The 21,110-nt window shown below is 44.1% G+C and overlaps 1 protein-coding gene and 1 long non-coding RNA gene across 5 annotated transcripts in view; both read left to right on the forward strand.

Annotated features, from left to right (window-relative positions):
• Nucleotides 1–15,238, forward strand: part of LOC125947031 (uncharacterized) — a 38,704-nt gene extending 23,466 nt beyond the window's left edge. The window contains exons 2-3 of the long non-coding RNA XR_007468083.1: nt 10,257–10,302; nt 12,054–15,238. This is a non-coding gene — a long non-coding RNA (uncharacterized LOC125947031). The remainder of the gene's footprint in view (nt 1–10,256; nt 10,303–12,053) is intronic.
• LOC119458616 (kinesin light chain) overlaps nt 1–21,110 on the forward strand; it is a 441,510-nt gene that overhangs the window by 123,456 nt on the left and 296,944 nt on the right. The gene's annotated exons all lie outside the window — the stretch shown is intronic.

Genomic DNA, 21,110 nt, shown 5'->3' on the forward strand with positions numbered 1-21,110 from the left:
ATTTCACCTGGCAACGCTTGTCACTAGATTTTAACAGTCATCACATTGCATGCCTGGTCCCTACGATGATAGCATCTTCCTCGGGATGGTACTACCATTTTTGTGCTGCTATCTTTTGAGTTGTTAACGACTATAGCAACTTTAGGCCTTTGTGAAAGTGTCAACAGGTGACATAGCATAATGCTTCATCTAGCAATATTGTTGAATTTTCAGAAAAATAATTAAGTAGTAGTATAAATAATTCTGTAGAAAATAGAAAGACAGTTTCTTAAAATATATATAGCCAGAAAAAAACAAAGTTGTGTCTTTAGTTAAACACAGAAAATGTACATGCACAGCCAAGTTTTAACAGTTTAGATGATAATAATAAGCTCTAATTATAGGCTTCACTATTTGCTCTTAAAGTTGGAAACAGCTGGTGTTAGTCATTGTTTTGAAGTCACAAAACATGCTGTGGCTGGCAGCCTCTCTTTGAAGTGGTTGGTATGCCATGTTTGATGCATGTCGTGAGACAGATGTCTTTCTGGTACATGTTTGTAAATTACCAGCCAGTTGTTTTTGTTTTGTAAACTTGCGGGCTTCTTTTCAAGCCTGGAAAAATATTTCTGTACTTGTACACAGACATATCAAATAGCTTTGGTCCGGCCTTTTCATTTTTCAAAAAATGGCAATGGTCTATTGGACACACATTGCTCACAAGACATGAAAGACGTGCGTGATAATACATTAGTGAGAGATTCGGGAGCTTTTGAACTCTCAGCCTCTCCTGTGCCTTCAATATATATGGGAATTCAACTCGACATTGTGGGCGACGCAACAGTCTATGAACAGTCCTGCTCTCTCATCTTCACATTTACTTGAGAACCCGCGAGTGGCCATTTTGTACGAACATACACGTCATGGTGGGCAGTACAGCATGGTTGCCTAACCCCCTTCGCTTCGCAAGGAAAGGCAAGCGGAAGCAACGTGAGTAAAATGGGTGCAAAAGGGTGCACTTCCGTGCTCTTTTGCTTCCGTTTGTGCTCCGTGTCCTTTCTTTGCCTTTCCTCGCGAATACAAAGTCAGATCACCCTTTTAACACCTTTCCTCCTCCCCTTCTGTCCCCCCTTTTTTTATCTCCAATTTCTGTCACTCTCCACTCTGACCTGACCATGCATTCTGTCGCGTCCCCCTTCTCCGTGCCGTCCCACTGGCTGACGCCTCTTCATTTCTCCATCCTTCCATCTCCTATTTCGGTCTCTCTCTGTCCCCCTTCTTCTTTTGTTTTTATTCTCTCCCACCATCCGCGCACCCCCCACCACCACCACCACCACCTTCCCCCTGGGACGTTGTGATTCGGCCTTGGCGGGGGTCTCAGAATGGCCGATTGAAGCGGAGCAGCTCGCTGGGCAAGCTGCGGGCTTCCATCCGCCGCGGCAGTGCAAAGCTGGTGCAGAGGCTCAGGGGCAGCGACTTTGCCCACGACGATGATCTCGCCGCACGGTAAGTGCCGGGGGGAAGGCCCAGTCAGCAGCCCTGGCTTGTGAGGTCTTCGCTTGTCTGCTTCTAGCTGCTTTTAATGAGGTTCTCTGAGGAAAACCTTTGCAAGTGAAAGTTGTCTGGTTTACACAATGGCAACAGTGGGACTAAGAAAAGGAGGAGTAATTTTTGCATCAATTTGGACTACTCTGTGTTGCCAAACTGGTGTGCTGTGGACTTTGAGTTGCATTGGAGAGGGCCAGTTCTTGTGGCTTCCCACCTATGCTTCTCCTTTGGTCTTTCATCCACACATGGTACAGCTATCTTTAATTCATTCAGTTTGTAACAGGTAATTCATACTTGGTTATTGGGCCAAGGAAACCTAGGGCATAATAGCCTGTAACAAGTTTTTTTTTTGCATTTTGAAGAATGTGTCTCTTTGACATCAAAATCAAGCACCGTACCCAAGGAAGGCTGCGACGTGGCAAGCGCAGTGCTGTGTCCTGTGTGTCCTCGTTCTTTTAAGCATGGAACACTTGTAGGCAATGTACATCAGATGTGGTTCGGTCATACATGCAAGTTGTGTCACAAGTTGGTGTGTTGAGCTTGTGTCCCCACTGCACCTATGGTAACCATCCCAAATGTATAACACCTAATTGGATATGAGGACAGCAATTAAGTTTCCTGCTTAATCATGAAAGGAATGCAGATAAGCTAGTGACTTTAACAAAAGCCAGTTGTAGCATGCATAGGCCATAGGATAAAGTGATCCCATCATTGCTTGACGACTTGTCATGTACAAGCAAACAGCCCCAGGTTTTTATCGAGTTCTTATAGAATCTCCCACACACACTTAGTCCCAAGAGCTGTCCATGCCAAACCACCTCACCTGACTTGAACAAGAGAAAGATTTTGCGCCGCTGAGAGCCTGGGATAAAGAATGCTGCTTCTTGACTCTCAAGCAGGCACATTATAGAAAAGGTGCATATCTTAAACATGCTGGCATAATCTTGGCAAAAAGAGCAGATGATCATGTTGACACTTAGATTGGCCGCCATGGCAACAGCTTAACATAAGCACCTCTGCCCTCCAGCAGAGACGATGCCTCGCCACCGCATCACGCATCACACCTGTCATGCACAAATCGCTAGCAGCAACACAAATAACTTGGGGACTTCCATGAAATGCAGAGCGTCCAAAATTTGCACTGGTTCAAGCTGCAGAGCAAGAAAGGTACAGAGAAAAAAAAGGAAGAGGGGGGTCACGGCACAAATGTTGTGTAGCCCCTGGGCTCCAATAAGGAAGAAGGCAACAGAGGAACATCGCCTGTTGAGGCAGTTGGAGAGAGGCTGTGCTGTAAGGAGAGCAGCTCACCTTCTTGCACCATCTGCATGCAACATTTCATCTGCTTCTTCCTTCACCATTATACTCGGGGTCAACTTTCTGTGGCAACGAAGGGAAAGCTACGGAGGCAAAGCGCGCACAAGCGAGAGCGCTTCTGAAAAGTGTGCCGCGTTTTAATCCACGTTGGTTTAGGCTGGCGAGGAGAAAACATAAACAGCTTATTAGCAACAGTTAAGACACAACACAACATTGAGTGCAAAAGTTTAATTATTGTGCGGCTTTTCCCTTCCACGTGGAAGCTGCGTCGATTCAGCGTCTGTTCCGAGCAACCAAAAGCACTGTCAAATGCTGTTGGACTACTTGGCGCGGTAACACATGTGCAGCATCCATGCGCCTGTAGCTTTCCCTTCGTTGCCACAGAAAGTTGTCCGCGAGTATAGTAAGCACTTAAACAAATTTCTGTAGCAGAATGCTACCTGGATGGCCCTTCGCAACTTCCAGTGTATAGTCAAAATTTCCAACAAGGTCCAGTGAGGGGCCAGGTTAGGGGTTTCAGAAACAACACTTTGCTGGGCTTGGACACTTTCAGTGTAGCCTTGACTTGGAGAGGCAAGTCTGCTTGGCAACTAAATGCTCCACATCCTCTTGGCAAAAGGCTGTCCTGTTTCCCAGCCATGTACAGCCTGGGGCTTCTGCAAGTTCTTGGATTGTGTTTTGTATGCCCAAGAAAATTCCGGGGTTCATTACCCCAGCTGCTCCAGAGCACCAGGAACTAGTGAGGAGTCTGGTCTGCTGCAATCTCATTACAGGCTGCTGCTTTGCGATGCTGTCTAGGTTGAGTTTTGGAAGCTGGGAGTGAAATCCAACATGTTGACATGGCCGCAGACTGGTGTTAAGGATTTGTCATCCATGAAGTGTCAGGTGGCTCCAGAGGTGGTGGCTCCAGGATCTGTTTGGGTGCAAGTGATCTCGGCGAAGTAATCTTTTTAAGAAAATGTTTTAACCTGCCAACTACGAAACAGTGGCTGAGGAAGCTGGAAAAAGCTACTGTCTTCTCCAAGTAGACTGTGGCATCGACCGCCGTGTGAAGCTGTAGTTTCCAGGAATGCACCATGTTAGTGTGTATCATCTTTTCTGAGTTCTGAAACCAGAGTTCTGTTGAGTTCCCCTGCTTTTCCTTGTATGGGTCTCATCAGTGCATCCAGATTTGAACTGCTATCTTGCCACTTCAGCAGCACAGAATGCCAAGCCAATATTGACTCTACGATGGATCATATTGGGAGTAGTACTATTGGGCCCCATATTCACAATATTGGGTCAACGTTGGCTTAATTTTTATTGCTACTCAGGTAACTATTCTTTTCATTGAGCACAGTATGTAGTGCAGGTTCTCGAGGGCAATTTGCCATCTTTCAAGATAGTGCCATTTCTTTAGTATTTTCCATATCATGAAGCCCGCTACCCCGCCGTAGCTATTTTCTCCAGCCAAGTCAAAAGGGTTTTCAGTAGAGCAGTGCGGCTCTTGCGCTGTCCGGTGCGCTCCTGTCGGCCCTTGAAAATCCGAGTGAGGGAGTGTGATTTTCGTGCCGGACCGTACCCACATCCGCAGCAGGTCTCCAAGGTGAACAGCCTCTAGTCGATAGACCAATGTAGGTAAGGGAAGTCGGCAAAACGGATCCGTAACCTTGGGAAAAGGATTGGCTCTGAGGGCTGAGCCGGTCGGGCTGGGGTCCAGAAGCAGGAACGGCACTGCACCGGGACTGGGCGAGGCTCGCCGCCGTAAAAAGCGGTGCGGCCGAGCCCGGACCAGCGTCGGGACCTTCCTGTGGAAAGCCACAGCTGTGCATTTTCCGTGGGCTTCGCGCCTGAGGTTCTTGCTTCGGCCGGCAGAAAACAGCCAACTCGGAACTGGCACGGACCGGGGGAATCCGACTGTCTAATTAAAACAAAGCATTGCGAGGGCCGTTGACGGTGCTGACGCAATGTGATTTCTGCCCAGTGCTCTGAATGTCAATTCTTGTTGAAAATGTGCAAAAATAGCAACACTGGTAATGGGCCTGCATGGGCACAAGTTGACTAACACGGAAAGCAGAAGACACATAGTACAATTCTACATCCGATTCAACGTGTATTGATCATACATTGATACATGTATACACCCTATAATCTTTGCCAGTGGCCTAATGCCAATAATATAGCATTTTTATTCAGTCACACATTTCCATGGGCCATGCTGTTTTATGCTGCCACCAAGCTTTGCAAAAAGCTCACACGATTTGCCATTCACTAGGCATTGCTTGCAGGAACTCCCTATGCTTTTAAAAACATTCATTTACATGGGCTTGTCCTGTGCAGTGCACCTGACATTATAGTCAATTTTGGTTTGGTGTGTACAGCTAGGTATGTGAAGGGCTTAAGTGTTTTTGGTGGCTTGGACTCTGGAAGTTAGCATTTTTCAGTCTTATCACTTTCTTGCTTGTGCCTACCATTTTGCAAGTGTGTTCTCTTTGGTGAATGTTGGATATCCTGGGTGCACGTGGTGTCTATTTTTCAAGGTCGACAGCTAACAGAGCCACTTTGTCTCTTGAACTTCCATTCTTGGGCAGTTCTTTATTTTTATTATTTTATTATCCAATTATTATTTAATCGTTTTCTGTGGACTCCCACTGTAAGCAGCAAGCAAGCACACCGTGGCAATAACTGCTATGTGCATGGTTTTGGTATGGCCTCGGGTGACTGCAAGGTGTCTGAAAAATCTGTATGGTCTTGTATGTCTTACCTGGGCAAGTGAGTAAACTTATTACTTTAGAATCATGTTTGGAGCAAAGCAAGAACTTCTGCTTCATTATTAAATCATTGTTTAGCTTGCTAGGGAACTTGCGTTGCAATGAATGCTGTCAAGTGTGATCACTCTTAAAGCGGTACTGATGCAAAAAGTTTATATACCTCTCCTTTCTTGCTTTATCAGATAGCTGTTATGTTATAATTCATGATTTGTAACACATTTGAGGAGTTGAAGTGTCATACTATGATTGCAGAGTTGGCAGCTATCTGACGAGCAAAAAAATCAAGACAAAGCTTGTGTCAGTTTCTCCTTTAATGGAATATCTGGTAGCTTTGCTTTCCCACACTTCTGCACTCAATGGCAACTTGAGAATACATGCTAGGGTTGTTTGCCTGCACTCCATTCCTCCACGTTCCTGGAAGAGGTTTCTGTTACGGATCACACAGGCACCGAGAAACCTCGGTGGCAGAGCTACAACGAAAATGTTGTGGTTTTGAACTAGACAACGGAACTGCCTAGTTTCGCTTATGTAGGAAAAACAAGGTTCATGTCATGAATACTGGTGAGGGAAGTTGAAAAGCAAACAAATATAGAGGGATTATTATTGCTCCCATTCAAACAGCCTCTTTGCCAAACTGCCCTCTTGTCTCAGTGGCTGTGGTGCTCTGCTGAGCACAAGGACAAGGGTTCGACTCCTGCGCATAGTGGTTGCATTTTGACAGGGGCAGAATGCCAAAGCACTTCTGCACCAAGCTCTGAATGCACCACCAAGTGGCCCAACGTAATCCCGAGTTGACAGAATACCAGTGCTGCTCTGAGGTGTTAGATGCCATCAACCAATCAATTGGCCAACCAAACTATTTCCGCCAAGTAGGAAGAAGTGCAGGCCACAGTTGTGGCCTGCACTTACGTGGCCATGGAAGGCCACATTAACCCATCACAAACATGGGTATTGCTAGTGTGCTATCTAAATCGTCATCATATCATAGTTATGTAGGATTTTATGGCGCACGAGCAACTGAGGCTGTAATGTGCCGTCGTATCATCATGTCATTGCAGTCACTGTCATAAACAAATGGCCGACTCTTACTGTAGGGTGATGAGGTTCATATTGCTGCAATGCCTGAGCCACACACAGGGACACGAGTCGCGAGGGAAAGGAAGCACAGGGAGAATCCAAAGGCGTCATTAGGTAGCGCATGTTCCGTTTAAACAGCATTGACCTGTCACTACACATCAAATGCATCCAAGGTGCAAGGAAGGGATGACAGTGAGGATTTGCACTAGACTTTTGCTGTCTTTTGTTCAGTTGATCCAAGCATAAGGCCTTTTTTGTCCATGACAGTGCTACAAGCACAACCCTGTCTACCTTGGGTTGTGTTGATTTAAAATTTTAGGGAGGGGGGAGGTTATACTTTCAAAATTTCATGTCAGGTCAGTTCTCGATATAAATTGTGAATGTGTCCAGATGTGGACCATTTGTAATTTGAAATGCACGCGAATGCACCCTAAAATTTCCAGCAGTGGTTTCTAACACTCTTTATGTGTACTGTGTGAATCTCCTGGGTGACTACCATCGTGGTGCTTTGTGCGAGTCCCATTATTTGCTGTACCACATTTGTAAAGGCTTCGTCAAAAGTCAAAAATCGTAGTAGCATGGTAACAACCAACATTGCTGGAACAGTTACTGTAAATTCAGCATGTAGTGTTCTGTGTTCATAATAGTTGCAGGATTAACCTGTCAGGGCCACAGTGCCGATGCTGGTGCTTAAGGACTTGTTTCATTACTGCCTTGAGCAGTTACTCAAAGTAAAGAAAAGAGAAACTGCTGCTCATTTACAAGGACTTGCAGCGCAAACCTATTAGTGAGAAGTCATCCTTAGTCAATATCAACTCTTAACATTCCAATGTGCATGCCACACCATGTATCGAGCATTGCTGAATGACTGAATCTGTCAGTACATTATGTCCTGTGTTAATGAATCCTGCCTTTCACCGGGCTCTGTGTATGTACTGCTATGCCATGTCTTGGTCGTAGCTTCTGCTGTCTCGAAAAGTCTGCAGTGGCTGAAGCGAGGGCAATGTGTGCGACATCTGTTGTGTGTGCCTACATTGGTATTCCGGTTACGTTTTTTTTAGGACTTGCTTGTTGCCTTCACGCTTTTTCTTTTGTGTGCCTACTAACATATTCCTTGACTTGCTAACATCTGGTGGCAGCTGTTTCATGATTGCACGTAGCTGCAGCATGGTGTACGAGGAGGGTGACTTTGTAATCTGTACTACCAGTCGGGTATTTTAATTATTCTACTGCAACAACTGTCATTCACTTTCCTCTGGCCCACTGTGATGCTGTTGTACTGAGCAATGGTCGTAAGCAATAGCAGGGTCAGGTCTTGGACATTTTCTAGCAGCTTAGCTCTGCCTGTAGTGCTATAATGGATTGAGCAAAAGGTGGATGTGGCCACTACGGTATAGTATTGTCCACTCTAAAAGAGAACACCTAATTAGTACTCGAGCCAACATAGCTCAAATGCATCGTCAACTTCATAAGAAAAGAGCGTTTGATATGATCTGTTAGGAAGGCTTGTATAGGTAAAAAAATTTTTCGCATGTTCATGTCAAAACTGAGCTGTAATCAGTACCAAAATTCTAATTTGGTGTTCCCTTTAGCAGTGGCTCGTACTGCACATACCACATGGTACATCAAATGTAGGAGATATTATCCAAGACCTCCCTTTTTTTGGGGATGACACATTGCTTACATAAGCACTGCCTACCTGCACCCACCTTCAAATGACCAAACTATCCCTGTATTTGGGTGCTTAAAAGCTGGGGCTATTGCTGTGTACATGCTGTAAATCATGCTTTTTTTTTTTTTGTCAATGCACATAAGTTTGTGGTTGGTACTTAATGCGCCATGCTTCTTTGTACTGACCCTTGATGAAACTTGGACAGTTGTAGCCTTTCTGTATACTAGTACCATTTACGGAATACAGTCGAACCCGGATATATCGAACCCACATATATCAAATTATTGTATCTATGAAACAGCTGTAAAATCTCCTTGAAAATTTCTGTATAAAATTTTTATTTGATATACCGAATTACCTATATATCAAACTTTCTTGTGATCACCTTCAGATTCGATATATCCGGGTTCGACTATATATCGGAACACTAAAGACATAGACAATGTCGACAAAGCTGGTAGGGGGTCATATTGTGTCATTTCGTTTCAACTAACCGAGTGGTATAAATGTTTTTGTGTTCTGCAAGTGTTCTCGCTGAGGGGACAACAAAGACCCCCTGTGTAGTAACAATCCAAAACAAGAGAGGTTCACTGAAAGGTGGAGGCTCGAAGGGATCACCTGTGGTCGAAGAAATGGATAACGCTGGAGCAAAGGTTTTGACAAGGAGACTAGTCTTCATCAGTCTGCCCAGACGTAGACAGGTCCCCTTGTACAAACATTGGCTCCAGTGACATTCCTTGTTCAGCCCTGTTAATCACTGTATAGTAATGAATATGTCGCTGCCCATTCCTTTTGACCAGTGGCTAAGGAGAAGAAAATTATTTCAGTTGTAGCTTTGTGTGCCCTAGTTGAACTTGCTGTTAAGAAGCCAATGGTAAGGCCAAGGAATTAAGCATTTCTTTTTTGTAAATAATGAATGCATAATTCTATTGAAGACCAAGGGAGCTGAAAGTAGAGGAAAAGACAATTTCACTGCTTGAGGGATTCTGAACTTTTGACTTTGGCATGACACAAGTAGTCCTCTACCAATTGAGCTGTAGCAGTGGCTGTCCTGCCATCCACTGTCATGGGTATTTACATACCAATGCTGACAACCGCAGCTCAATTGGTAGAGCATCACATGCATCGCGCAGGGGTTGTGAATTGGGCTCCCACTAACAACATAGTTGTCTCTTTTTTTACATTCATTTCCCGTTTCATCTATCAAAAGTATCAACTTTACCATACAGTTAACCTTTGTCTATGCTTAAGTATATAAAAAAAAACGGTTATTTTCCCCTATGTTTTTCTTGGATTCATTGTCTGTTGGTGTCTTGCATTTATCGATAAAAAACAAGCTTAACTGTTTCCCTTAGCATGTCACCAGCAATTACAACACACGAGCCATCATTAACATCAAAGATACATAATATTGGCACAGTTCTTCCTGTGCAAAAAGAACTGTTAGTCTATATCAATTCAGAATAGGCAGTACAATAAATTGTAATATTTGTAGTTTGTAGTAGATGGTGTTGTTCTGACAGATCTCAACACTGCAGTGTTTCTTGGCAGAATGCTTGTGATTGGTGCTGTACCATAATGTAATAGTACATGGGCACCCTTTGTAGTCACTGAACACCACAAATGTTAGTTCACCCTGTGCTTCATTCTAGCCTACTTTGTAACACATCTGCAGATGTTCTTTGGTACTTGTTCAGCTAGTGTCTGACTATGATGACTAGTCACAACAGTGCACACGTTTCATTAGGCACTGATATTATCAGCGTGATGCTTATATAATGTATGGCTATGTTTCCTAAAGGGAACTTGTGTCTTGAGTAGGATAGGAATAATGAAAGTTGCAAGCAGCTGGAATGGATGCTGTAGAAGTGGACCTGAGGCTTTTATTTATTGCTTCTGTTTCTTTTTGTTCCACTCAGAATGAAGCGCGCCAGTTCCATGTGCGCCCTTAGTACAGACCCTCAGGTAAGAACATCCATGTTGGAATCATCAGCATGACCAGTGTTGGAGCCGAGGTTGTTGGCATGTTATCACAAAGTCATTCAAGTGTAGTGAAACTAGTACACGTGCACGGAGGAAAAACTGGGCTGGGATAAAGTAATGATCCTATTCTAATGCTATTGACTTTCGTGCTTTGTCAGTGGCCCGAGTAGTGCTCCGGCCACATTGCCATCATGAACTGCAGACGATAAGAAAGGAATAGAATTCTTACATTATACTGGCCCAGGACCATGGTGTAAGATATACTGTTTAGGTGAGGACACTCTCGAGACGCGGTCAACCATGTAAAGTAGCAACGGCGCGCATCCATCGGTCCGGTGACTGCAGTGGATGTCAGCTGAATACAAGGTCATAGGTTCGATTCCCAGCTCTGGTGGCTGCTTTGCAACGAGAGGGGAGTGCAAAAATGCTTGTGCATGTTGCTTTGGGTGCACAGTAAAATACCCGTTGTGTCAAAGCAATCCATAGCCACAAACTATGGCTTATCTCGTAGCCTGTGATTTGCTTGAGTGCGTTAAACCCCAAAATTAAAGCAAAACATTCATGTAAGAGACATGCATGCTTTTTAGAGTGTGTCAGCTGCTTGCAAATTTGTGCATTTAAAGGGGCCCTGAACTAACCCTCGGGCTCTGTGAAAAAACATAGTCCGCAGATAGCATACGCTGCTGTGAACATGTCAAATTTTGCAGTCGTGAGTGGCGTAGTGGTCGCAAGTGGAGCGCAAAGTCACCTTTCTCTCAAACGCTCTCTTTTCAATAGCAGCCCACTTCTCACTCTTTTCTGGATGCTCTATTTCATAATATAGCAGATTCCCACTTGTGGCTGCTATTTGCCAATAGCCGACATCAATCAAGAAGGGTGTTTGGATCAGTGCGCGTCTTTCTACTATTGCCGTGTATATTTAATGACGCAGTCTAATGAACAGGCTGAAGTAAGCGAAAATCTGCTTTCAAATTACGTACTTCCGGAAGAAGCAGCCTATCATCTGCTGACACTCGGCTGCAGCCGCCCGGCTAGGATTGAAACTTTGGTCACTCTGCTTATTGGTATTGTAGCCATTGGGTCTCATTAATGTGGACTAGTTCTGAACGCTCCACTAGCCTCGAACCACGCAAAATTTAGTCAGACCACATGCATGCTTGCCAGTACGCGCTTACTCCTGGCTACTCCTGGTTAGACGCCTTGGCAGACTTCGCTTTGTAATGATCGAGCTATTGACAGCGCTTCAAAGTATGCAAGTTGGTTGTGGCTACTATTCGTTAGTCAAGCTGGTGAGGGACAAAGCCATGGTGACATTTAGTAAGCGGAGCGGGGCGTGTGGACATGCTCCGCTCCGCCGTAGCCTTCATTCACAGTGCAAGACATTGAAGAAGGAGCAGAAGCACCACGAAGGGGTTGTTTGATTGACAATAACTATGCTTCTGCTGAACGCATTGAAGTACTTTTTGCGGCAAGGTATTTATTAAATCGCCTAATTTAACTTCAAATGCATTTCTCCACTTCGATTAAAAAGTGGTTCAGGGCTCCTTTAAGTCTCATCCATCTGGCTTTTCTAGTTTACAGAAAGCTAGAAAGTTGAATATAGAGAAACATACAAAAGCTTTTCATTTATTGTCATCCCAGATTGCCATAGTGCTAGTTCCTAATCCAAATTTGTTTGGTTAAGGTTCTGCCAAGCTCATGTCTTTGCTTTTCTGTTGTTATTCTGCACACAGGCCAAGAGCAACCTGATAAACATGCGCCCGCGTACTGCAAGCTCAGACCAGCTTCGCTCCGCCAGCAAAGGAGATCTCTAGCAAGCTGCGAAGCAGCAGTCGCCCCCTGTGCAGCTTTTGCTTTTTTAACGACCGGGGTGGACATTTTATTCAGTAGCGCACACACCACTCGGAAGAGGAGATTGCAAAGTTGGGCATCCTCGGAATGCATCTAGCCCGGAGAACAGATGCCGGGCCCAACTAAGAGGCAGCGTGACAGTGTACTTACGTTGTCGACGGATGAACGCTGTTTCCGAGCACTAGCTCACAGTTGCTTATGTGTAACCGTGCGCACGACAGATAGGCTTCTCAGTGGCATTGCTTTGGACTGAGTAGGCAGAGCGTATTATCTCGGTGAAATGAAAAAAAAAAAAGGAAAAGCTTTACTTTAAAAAAAAAAAAAGTAGAGGCCATTTCTCATCGGCCACACAAAGAGAAACCTGCGGGGACCCATTTGGCTGCTCGGTGGCAAAGTGTGATGGTGGCATATGTTTGCCTCTTGTATTTTGCTGCTTTTTCTATGAAGTTTCGAAGTCAGGCCATTTTGAGATGTCAGAGTGGCAGTGTTCACTGTCAGAAGAGTAGTGTACTAAATTTTGCTTTCAAGGCTCATGCATTCACATCATTCTAGGATGTTTTTGTGCTTCACCTGCCACTGGTGCTTTGTTCACAAATTATTGAGACTTGATAGATGTGCTCACATTAGATTCGTTCTTTACTACTGCAACCCTGTGTATGTGCACCAGATGTTGGCTTGGGCCTTACAATTGTTTTCATGGATAATTTGTCAGGCGGGGCTGGAAAAAAAAAAGAATTCAGACACACCCAGCACGTTCATATTTTATGTTGGTGTAATGAAAGGAGTCAAGCATGCTCGGATTTCTGCTATGAAAGAATGGTGGTACTCTGATGAAGTGGGCTGACTTAGAGATCATGACAGATTGTACTTACTTTTACTGTAATTTTTAGTAAAATCAGAGTAGAGGTCATTGGATGGCAACCTTAGATTACATGAAGCATTGACTTGCTGCTATGTGCAATCTGAACTGCTCATCAGGTTGTTAATTCACCCTTTTGGGGAGCTCTTGATTGTGCATTATGTAATCATGGAAGTGGCATCGGTATCATTTTTTGCTGAATTATGTTTCTTGCGTAGTGTAGAATAGTGGTAGATGCCCGTGCTGAATAAGTAACTTGTACTCTGGCTACTACATTTTCCACACTTTTTATCGGAGTCACTATCAGCCTTTGAAGAGAGTTAAAAACTCTTACAGCATAAAGGCACGAGCATTGAAGGCACAATAAATGAACTGATGTAGTGCAGTACGTGCTGAGGTGCTTTCACATTTTAGAAATTGCCACCTGAAGAATGTTCTTCTTTGCTGCTTCATAATGGATTTTACAAAATTTGCTGATGAAGTGTATGGCACTGTAGGTGATTCCACATTTTAGAAATTGCTGCTTGAAGTGTGCTGCTTACCACTTGATGATGAATTTGGTGAAATGTTTCGAAGCGCATGTTGCTGCCATGGGACAGTAGATTGTTTAGTGGATGAATGAGCAAAACACAATGCATTGACTGTACAGAACATGTGCATATACCACTGACAGAGACTGAAGCTGTATGTGCTATTGATTATGTGATAACATCTACATAAAAGAAGTTGTGAAAGGATTTTCATCACTTGCAAGCGGTGAAAGCTTTTGATATTTCAGTCACAGAGGTTCTCCCTCTCTTGGTTTCTTGTAATATAAAGGAACTGAAATGCCAATTGCGATCTATGTAAGATTTATGTGCGCCTTGTTAGAAAAGACAGCTTGCGAAAATGACATGTATCCCACATAGCATGTTGCATTCTCAACTTGTTGGTCTTGGGAAAATTAAGGGCAGTGCTGGCTCTACGTGCTGCACATGCTTCGTTGTGGAAGCATGCTGCATGACATTGGAGTCCCCTAGTGTGTCAATTACATGACAATATGCAGAAGGAGAAAAACTTAAGCTTGTTTAGCATCTTGGCTTGCTGCTTGACAAAATTCTCTGAACACATTTCAAAAGTTGCTTGTAATAATCGTGCAGTTTTATGGTCTGCAAAGTGTAGGAAATTGCAACTTGCATTACGACATTCCATCCAGCCACCCGGTGCTCGTGATATTAATGTTTTTGCTCCTGCAGTTTAGCCGTGGTACTGCTGCGCCAGTGTTGTCACAGCGAGCACGATTTTGCATTTCCACACACAGTTAAGCTTCCAAACAGGTGAATTGTATGCCTCACTTGACCAAAGACACATGTTGAAGCAAATGACATGGGGTATTCTATTTTGGCCATGGCATTTCAAGTAAAAAGGCATGAACTACACTTCTAGGGGCAGTCGCTGCAACTTGTTCTATTCTAGAAACACTAGCAGGATCTTGTGCATTACACCTGTGAGACATGTTTGTAAGAGAATCGAGGAATTGAAAGTGCTTACGCTCGAGCTTTGTGGGCAGCAGCTGTTTATGTATTAAGTTTTTATGCCACTTTGCATGCACGCCTTATTATAACATCCACTGGTCCGGCCATGTGGCTGGCCACAGTTAAAAGGTGTCTGGCCAGCCTTCGTGTCTATAGAAAGATGTCTTCATGAGAGAAGTGCTTGCAGTGCTCTCTTAACATTCCGCTTTAGAAAACGTGGAGCTCTGTGATCTGAGCGACGCTGTTCGTCGACGTGGGTTTTGCTGCATAACAAGTCTGCGAAAAGGGGGCAAATGACGCCTTTTTTGCTTGGTTCCTATCGGTAATGCTGCTAACGGTGAGACTCTTGCCGTACCCCTACCATGCGGACTTTGCGGGAAGAGCAGGACAGTTTGTTCTTTCGTCTTTTTTGTTGTTATTTATTTTGTTACAAGTTCTCTTTTTTTCCTTGTTTTAACGCATTGACGATCGCTGTGCGCTCTTGTTGGGGCATGGATGTGCATCTTTTTTTGCACCATGCGCTGTATGCACTGCGTGCTATCTTGTGTGCAGCGTCACTTGTCGGACAGGAGATGCTGTACAGATTTTACATGTACATGTGCACGCCTGCGTGAGCTGTCTTCTTTTTTTTTCTTGCGTGTGTGTGTGTCCGTGTGTGCATTTGTATGAGAAATAAAAAGTGTAATACACCATGTCTATGTGTGCATAGAAAATCTACCGCCTGGTATAAGCCTTGCGAAGACCTAATTTTTCGTGCAGACCTAATTTACCCACATAGTAGTCTCTGCCAACGCATTGATGAAGGAAAGGAGCCTGCTAACTACAGCCAAGCTACACAATGTGGTCAGTATTGCTTTGAAATTTGGTCACTAACTCGGTAGAGCTGGCATTTTAGACAGGCAGTTCTCCTGAAAAGATTGGCTGCGTTTGGCTGGATGTTAGACAAGAAAGACCTAATATCAACTATGAAGTGCTCCATAAGTTCCAAACAAGTAGATGTAATTGACACAGGCCTTTACTAATTCGTTATTATTAGCTTATCCCCTTACGCGTAAGGGGATAAGCTAATAATAACGAATTAGTATAGGCCTGTGTCAATTACATCTACTTGTTTGGAACTTATGGAGCACTTCATAGTTGATATTAGGTCTTTCTTGTCTAACATAAACGTTTTGTCTCTATTTCGACATGGTTTCGCTAAGAGAATATCTACAACTCGGCTACTTACCACTCTACAGGATTTTTTAATGGTGTTGGATCACTCGGAGCAAATATATGAATATTTTCTGGACTTTAGCAAAGTGAGAAAAAAGTGTTGCATAAACTAGAATTCATTGGTCTTCATTGTTATTGAGTGAAGTGGGTGGATGTGTATTTGCAGAATTGAAGTCCATTTGATGTGGTAGATGACCGGGTTTCTCGCATTCTTCCCGTCTCTTCTGATCTGCCACAGGACAGTGTACTGGGTCTGCTGCTATTTTTAGCGCACGTAAATGAATTAATTGAATTAGTGTCTTACCCATATAACTTTTTTGCAGACAACTGTATTGTCACAAAATGACACAAGATGTGCACAAAGAAATGTGCAAACGTGACCGTGCTGTTTTACAGGCCCAATTAAAGGTTGAGCAGTGGTGTTGAACATAGGACATGGAAGTTAACGTTCAAAAGACGTCTTACTAGGAATCGCATGTAAAGTACAGCTAAGTATTTGTCTATACACATTGCAATAAAAAAATAGTACAGGTAACTGAACACAAATATCTAGATGTTACGTTCACTTCAAAAGTTTCCTGGTCAGCTCATGTTTCTCACATTTGTGCATCAGCCTTTAGGAAGCGTGTTTTTTAAGGAGAAAATTCGGAAAGGCTCCACCAAAGCTCAGGTAATTGGTGTGCAATACATAAGTCAAGGTTAAAATAGAATATGCTTGCGTAATTTGGGATATACAAAAGCTAAGAGATGTTACAAAGGAAAGCTGTCAGATTTATTTATGGGAAATATAAAAGGAATTACTAAGCTAATCTACTGTGTGTGTGTGTGTGTGTGTGCGTGATATTCCAACAATACTAATCTGTGGAAAATATGCTCACGTAGTGTATTTGAATATTTTAAAAAGTTAACTAGACATGTCCATACCTTTACATGTCTAGCCCTTAAGTACCAGAAGGACTCAACACACTGAAACAACAGATTTTAACAAATATAAATGCATTTAAACAGTTTTTTCCCATAGACAATTTCTGACTGGAACACCCTTCCTAAAGCTGTTTTTCAGGCCAGTGATTTTTGCGAGGCACTTAACATGTTGCCACATTAGTCTGCTTTTTGTTTGAATTAACATTTTTACAGGTGCAGATATATAACCCTGTTCATTTGTTAGTGCGAATGCTTATATTTGTTAAGTTTTGGTTATTATTGCTGTGTGTCTGGTAACCGCATTTTCTTTCTAGTTTTATTTTTACCATATTCCACTCCTGCTTGGGCCTGCAGTATTGTGAAATAAAGTAAATAAAAACGGTACGTGGGTGAACAGGCGCCAACAAGTGAAAATTTATGCTGTGCTTGGTGGCTGGGATTTCACTCATTCCTAGGGGTGTGCATATATTCAAAATTTTTAATGACTTGAACAGTACTAATTGTAATTAGATTTGAGTATACACTCTTTGAAACTCAAATATTTGCTCCTGCTCCAATATAAACAATAAATAACTCTTCTTTGATCCACTGTGGTTGCTCAGTAGCTATGCCATTGAGCTGCTGAGCCCCAAGGTCACATGTTCGGTCCTGGTCATGGCGACCTCATTTATATGAAGACAATAAGCAAAGTTCTCATGTACTTATTAGGTGCACGTTAAAAAAATACAGGTAATAAAATTTCATCCGGAGTCCCTACTACAGCGTGCCTTATAATCTGATTGCTTTGGCTTGCAAAACTCCAGTTGTGATGAAATTAATAGCACTTGTTTGAGTCTGTAGGAGAAAAAGACGAGTGCAAGCGGTAACTGTTCCAAATGATTGTGCTGCTAGGAGGACTGTGGTTGTTGTATAGAGGCACCAGTTTTTGACTGAGTGTGTGGAGCAGCTAACACCCATTAGATACTCTTCTATTCAGTCATTCAGTAAGGATTTCTTGCCTACAGTCGGGGTCCTACAAATCTGCAGTGTTGACTTAGACAAAACATCTAGGATATTTAGCCATTCTTGCTATGTTTGCATGCCTCTGCAACCATGTGCAGGGCTATAGTAAAACACTTAACCTTTTCAGTGAGCATCTGGCAACGTGCTGTTCCTTTGTTTTACTGATGCTATTGGCATGGTGCACCAGGTACGGTCACCTTTTGTTGCGATTCCTTTACAAGCTCCTCACTTGACCAGACGGCCAGTTATCAACACTGGTACACGTATCAAATAATGAAAAGACACCTTTATACCAAACAAGATCTATGCAACCTGATTATAAATGTGGATATAAAGCTGATTATCAATATGAAAGTATCCAAAGGTTATCCTTCTTGATTGTAGGCATGATTTTAGAAAATGTTTTGCTTGAGCACCCCTGCTAGTTTGCCCATCATCTGTTGGAGACCATCTGTTTTCGACTGTAATTGTGTGTCTCTTTTAGGTTTACGTAACAAAGTCTGCACACCATATGCATGTGCCGAGGCTTCATAATCAAAAATGACAAGCTGACAGATTTATTCACATACATTTTTGTGCATGAAAACTATCTTGGCGAGCATTGGTATCCCACTCTGCCAGTCATAACTACGATACACAACCCGGGACATTGTTAAAATATACCATTTACAGCATTTTGTGAATACTCGCAACATATTTCACACTATGTTATGTTAATTAAGGGAGCAGACAGGTTGCTGTGCAAGTGTAAAGTAGCAGCACAGTGAGGTCGTTCACGGTATGTCTGTCATGAACTCCATGCAGACACATGTCTTCTGGTTGCAGAAGAGGCCAGGGCCACATTCTCGGACATCGTGAAGGTCGGAAGGTCTGTTGGAGCAGTCCGAGTTCTTTCCTACAGGTGGAGCGATGCAGTTTGACCAATTAGATTTATTTCACAAAGCCCAGGCTCTAGGGCACTATCTAGTTCAGGTCACGAAATGTAGGACGAAAAGCGGTCGAAAGTCATCTCACTCCCCAGGTAACCATTTATGTTCCATAGATGTCGATAGAACAATGTTTCAGACATTGCACACATCCTGTAGATATCTAGATTTGTCCAAACATTACAAATACATACGATAAGAAAGGTAACCTAGGGGCCCAATTTTTATTATTCATAAGAAGCCAACAAACAGTCACCAAGGACAACATAGGGGAAATTACTTGTACTTATTACTCTGCTGCCAAGGTTTGTGAGTGGGGGCGCTGGCTAACGCTCCCAGATTTAGTTCTAGTAGTAAAAATATAAATACCCCAGAAAGTGGATGCGAAAATGGTGCCGCGGTAGCTCATTGGCAAGAGCATCGCACGCATAATACGAAGACGTGGGATCGTTCTTCACCTGTGGCAAGTTTTTTTCATCCATTTTCATTTCCTATTAATTTATCATTTCTTTAATCCAATTAGTAAGTAGAAGTAATTTCCCCTATGTTGTCGTTGGTGTCATTGTTTGTTGGCTTCTTATATGATTACAAATACATGCCATAAATAATCTAAATCCCATCCAAATCACGTTGCTGTAATGTGGTAAGCATATCGCTACCGCATATCATCATCAGCCTATATTTATGTCTATTGCAGGACGAAGGCCTTTCCCTGCGACCTTCAATTACCCCTGTCTCGCGCTAGCTGATTCCAACTTGCGCCTGCAAATTTCCTAACTTCATCGCCCCACCTAAATTTCTGCCGTCCTCGACTGCGCTTTTCCCTTAACTTCGGCCGGTATTTTGTAGCTATGCGTTATGCTTTATACTAGTCTTATCATCCACGGCTCACGGCCGGCTGATCCCAATGATTACGGGAGCGGACCGTCACTATGACCACTGACCAAGCGCGAAAAGGCATTAGCATCGGAAAGGCATCACTACAAAAGACTGGCCTTGGTATCCATTCTTTAACTAATGGTCCACCGGTTATCCATCCTATGCATTACATGGCCTGCCCAGCTAGATTTCTTTCTCTTAATGTCAATTAGAATATCGGCTATCCCCGTTTACTCTCTGATCCACACCGCTCTCTTCCTCTCAATGTTAGGCCTAACATTTTTCGTTCCAGCTCTGTGTGGTCCTTGTTCTCAAGCTTCTTTGTTATCCTCCAAGTTTGTGCTGTTACGGAGCGATCCATACATCGATCAACGCGATGCTTGGCAGAGCGACAAAGACGACGATGAAGACGCTGGCTCTTGGGCCGGATCGGACATCTCTTGCCCTAGCCTCCTCTGTATATATATTGTAAATATATCCTTCGCCTCCATCTCACTTCCGTCATACTTTGGTGGAGGTGCGGGGTACGTCTCGCCTCGCAACGGAAATTCGCAGCGGCCGTCGTTTCGGACATCTGTCTGCAATGGCAGAAGACAGCGTCTACATCAGCGCCCGCCACTTCAACGGTCGTGCTTGTGCAACCCCGGGATTCTGGCATGTTCTCCGGTTCCGGTGACGCGGACGTTTAAGACTGGCTGGCGGAGTACGAATGCGTGAGTAAAAACAACCGATGGGACCCCACCATGATGTTGGCAAATATAATCTTCTACCTGACAGGCACTGCGAAGGTATGGTTCGATAATCACGAAGCTGAGATTGGGAGGTGGGACACCTGCATAGAAAAACTCCGAGAATTGTTTGGGAAGCCCATTGGCCGGAAGATCGCCGCGACAAAGACGCTCGCGTCACGTGCGCAGACGGCTACTGAATCTTTCATCGCGTACATAGAAGACGTATTAGCGCTATGCCGCAAGGCCGACGCCGAGATGCCGGAGGACGAGAAGGTTAGGCATATCTTGAAAGGGATCGCCGACGACGCCTTCAGCCTTTTAATGTGTAGAAATTTTTCTACAGTCGACGCTATTATTTTAGCCTGCTTTCAGCACGCTAAAAGCCGGCGCATTGGCCACTCATTTGCCCGGCTTCCCAACACGGCGGCAACGTCCTCTTGCGAAGACCGCACGGCTGCACAACCGTCAGTTCCGCCAGATCAGCTGACACGTATTGTACGCCGCGAACTTGAGGCCATGACCCCTGCTGCAGTTCAAGCCGGTGACTCGAGCTCGATTACGGCTCCATTCGTTCAAGCCATTGCCTGGCAGGAGCTCGCCAGCCCACCACAAACTTCGTGGCGTCCGCCCTCTTCCTATCAAGAGCAGCGATTTGCTACTCGATACCGCGACCCTGCTGCGTGGCGAACCCCTGACGATCGACCGATATGTTTTACTTGTCACCGTATCGGCCACGTCGCCCGTTACTGCGCCACCCGCTGGTCCTCGGCGCCTCGAACGCTGTCTACCCCTTACCGCCGTCCCGAGAGCACCTGCTTTCCGCCTTCAACCCAGTCCTATTTCCCCAACGCCGAGGTTTCGATCCCAGTATAAGTAGCCGCTCCCCGTC

The sequence above is a fragment of the Dermacentor silvarum genome, chromosome 7 (genome assembly GCF_013339745.2).
Source record: "Dermacentor silvarum isolate Dsil-2018 chromosome 7, BIME_Dsil_1.4, whole genome shotgun sequence".
Taxonomy (NCBI): domain Eukaryota; kingdom Metazoa; phylum Arthropoda; class Arachnida; order Ixodida; family Ixodidae; genus Dermacentor; species Dermacentor silvarum.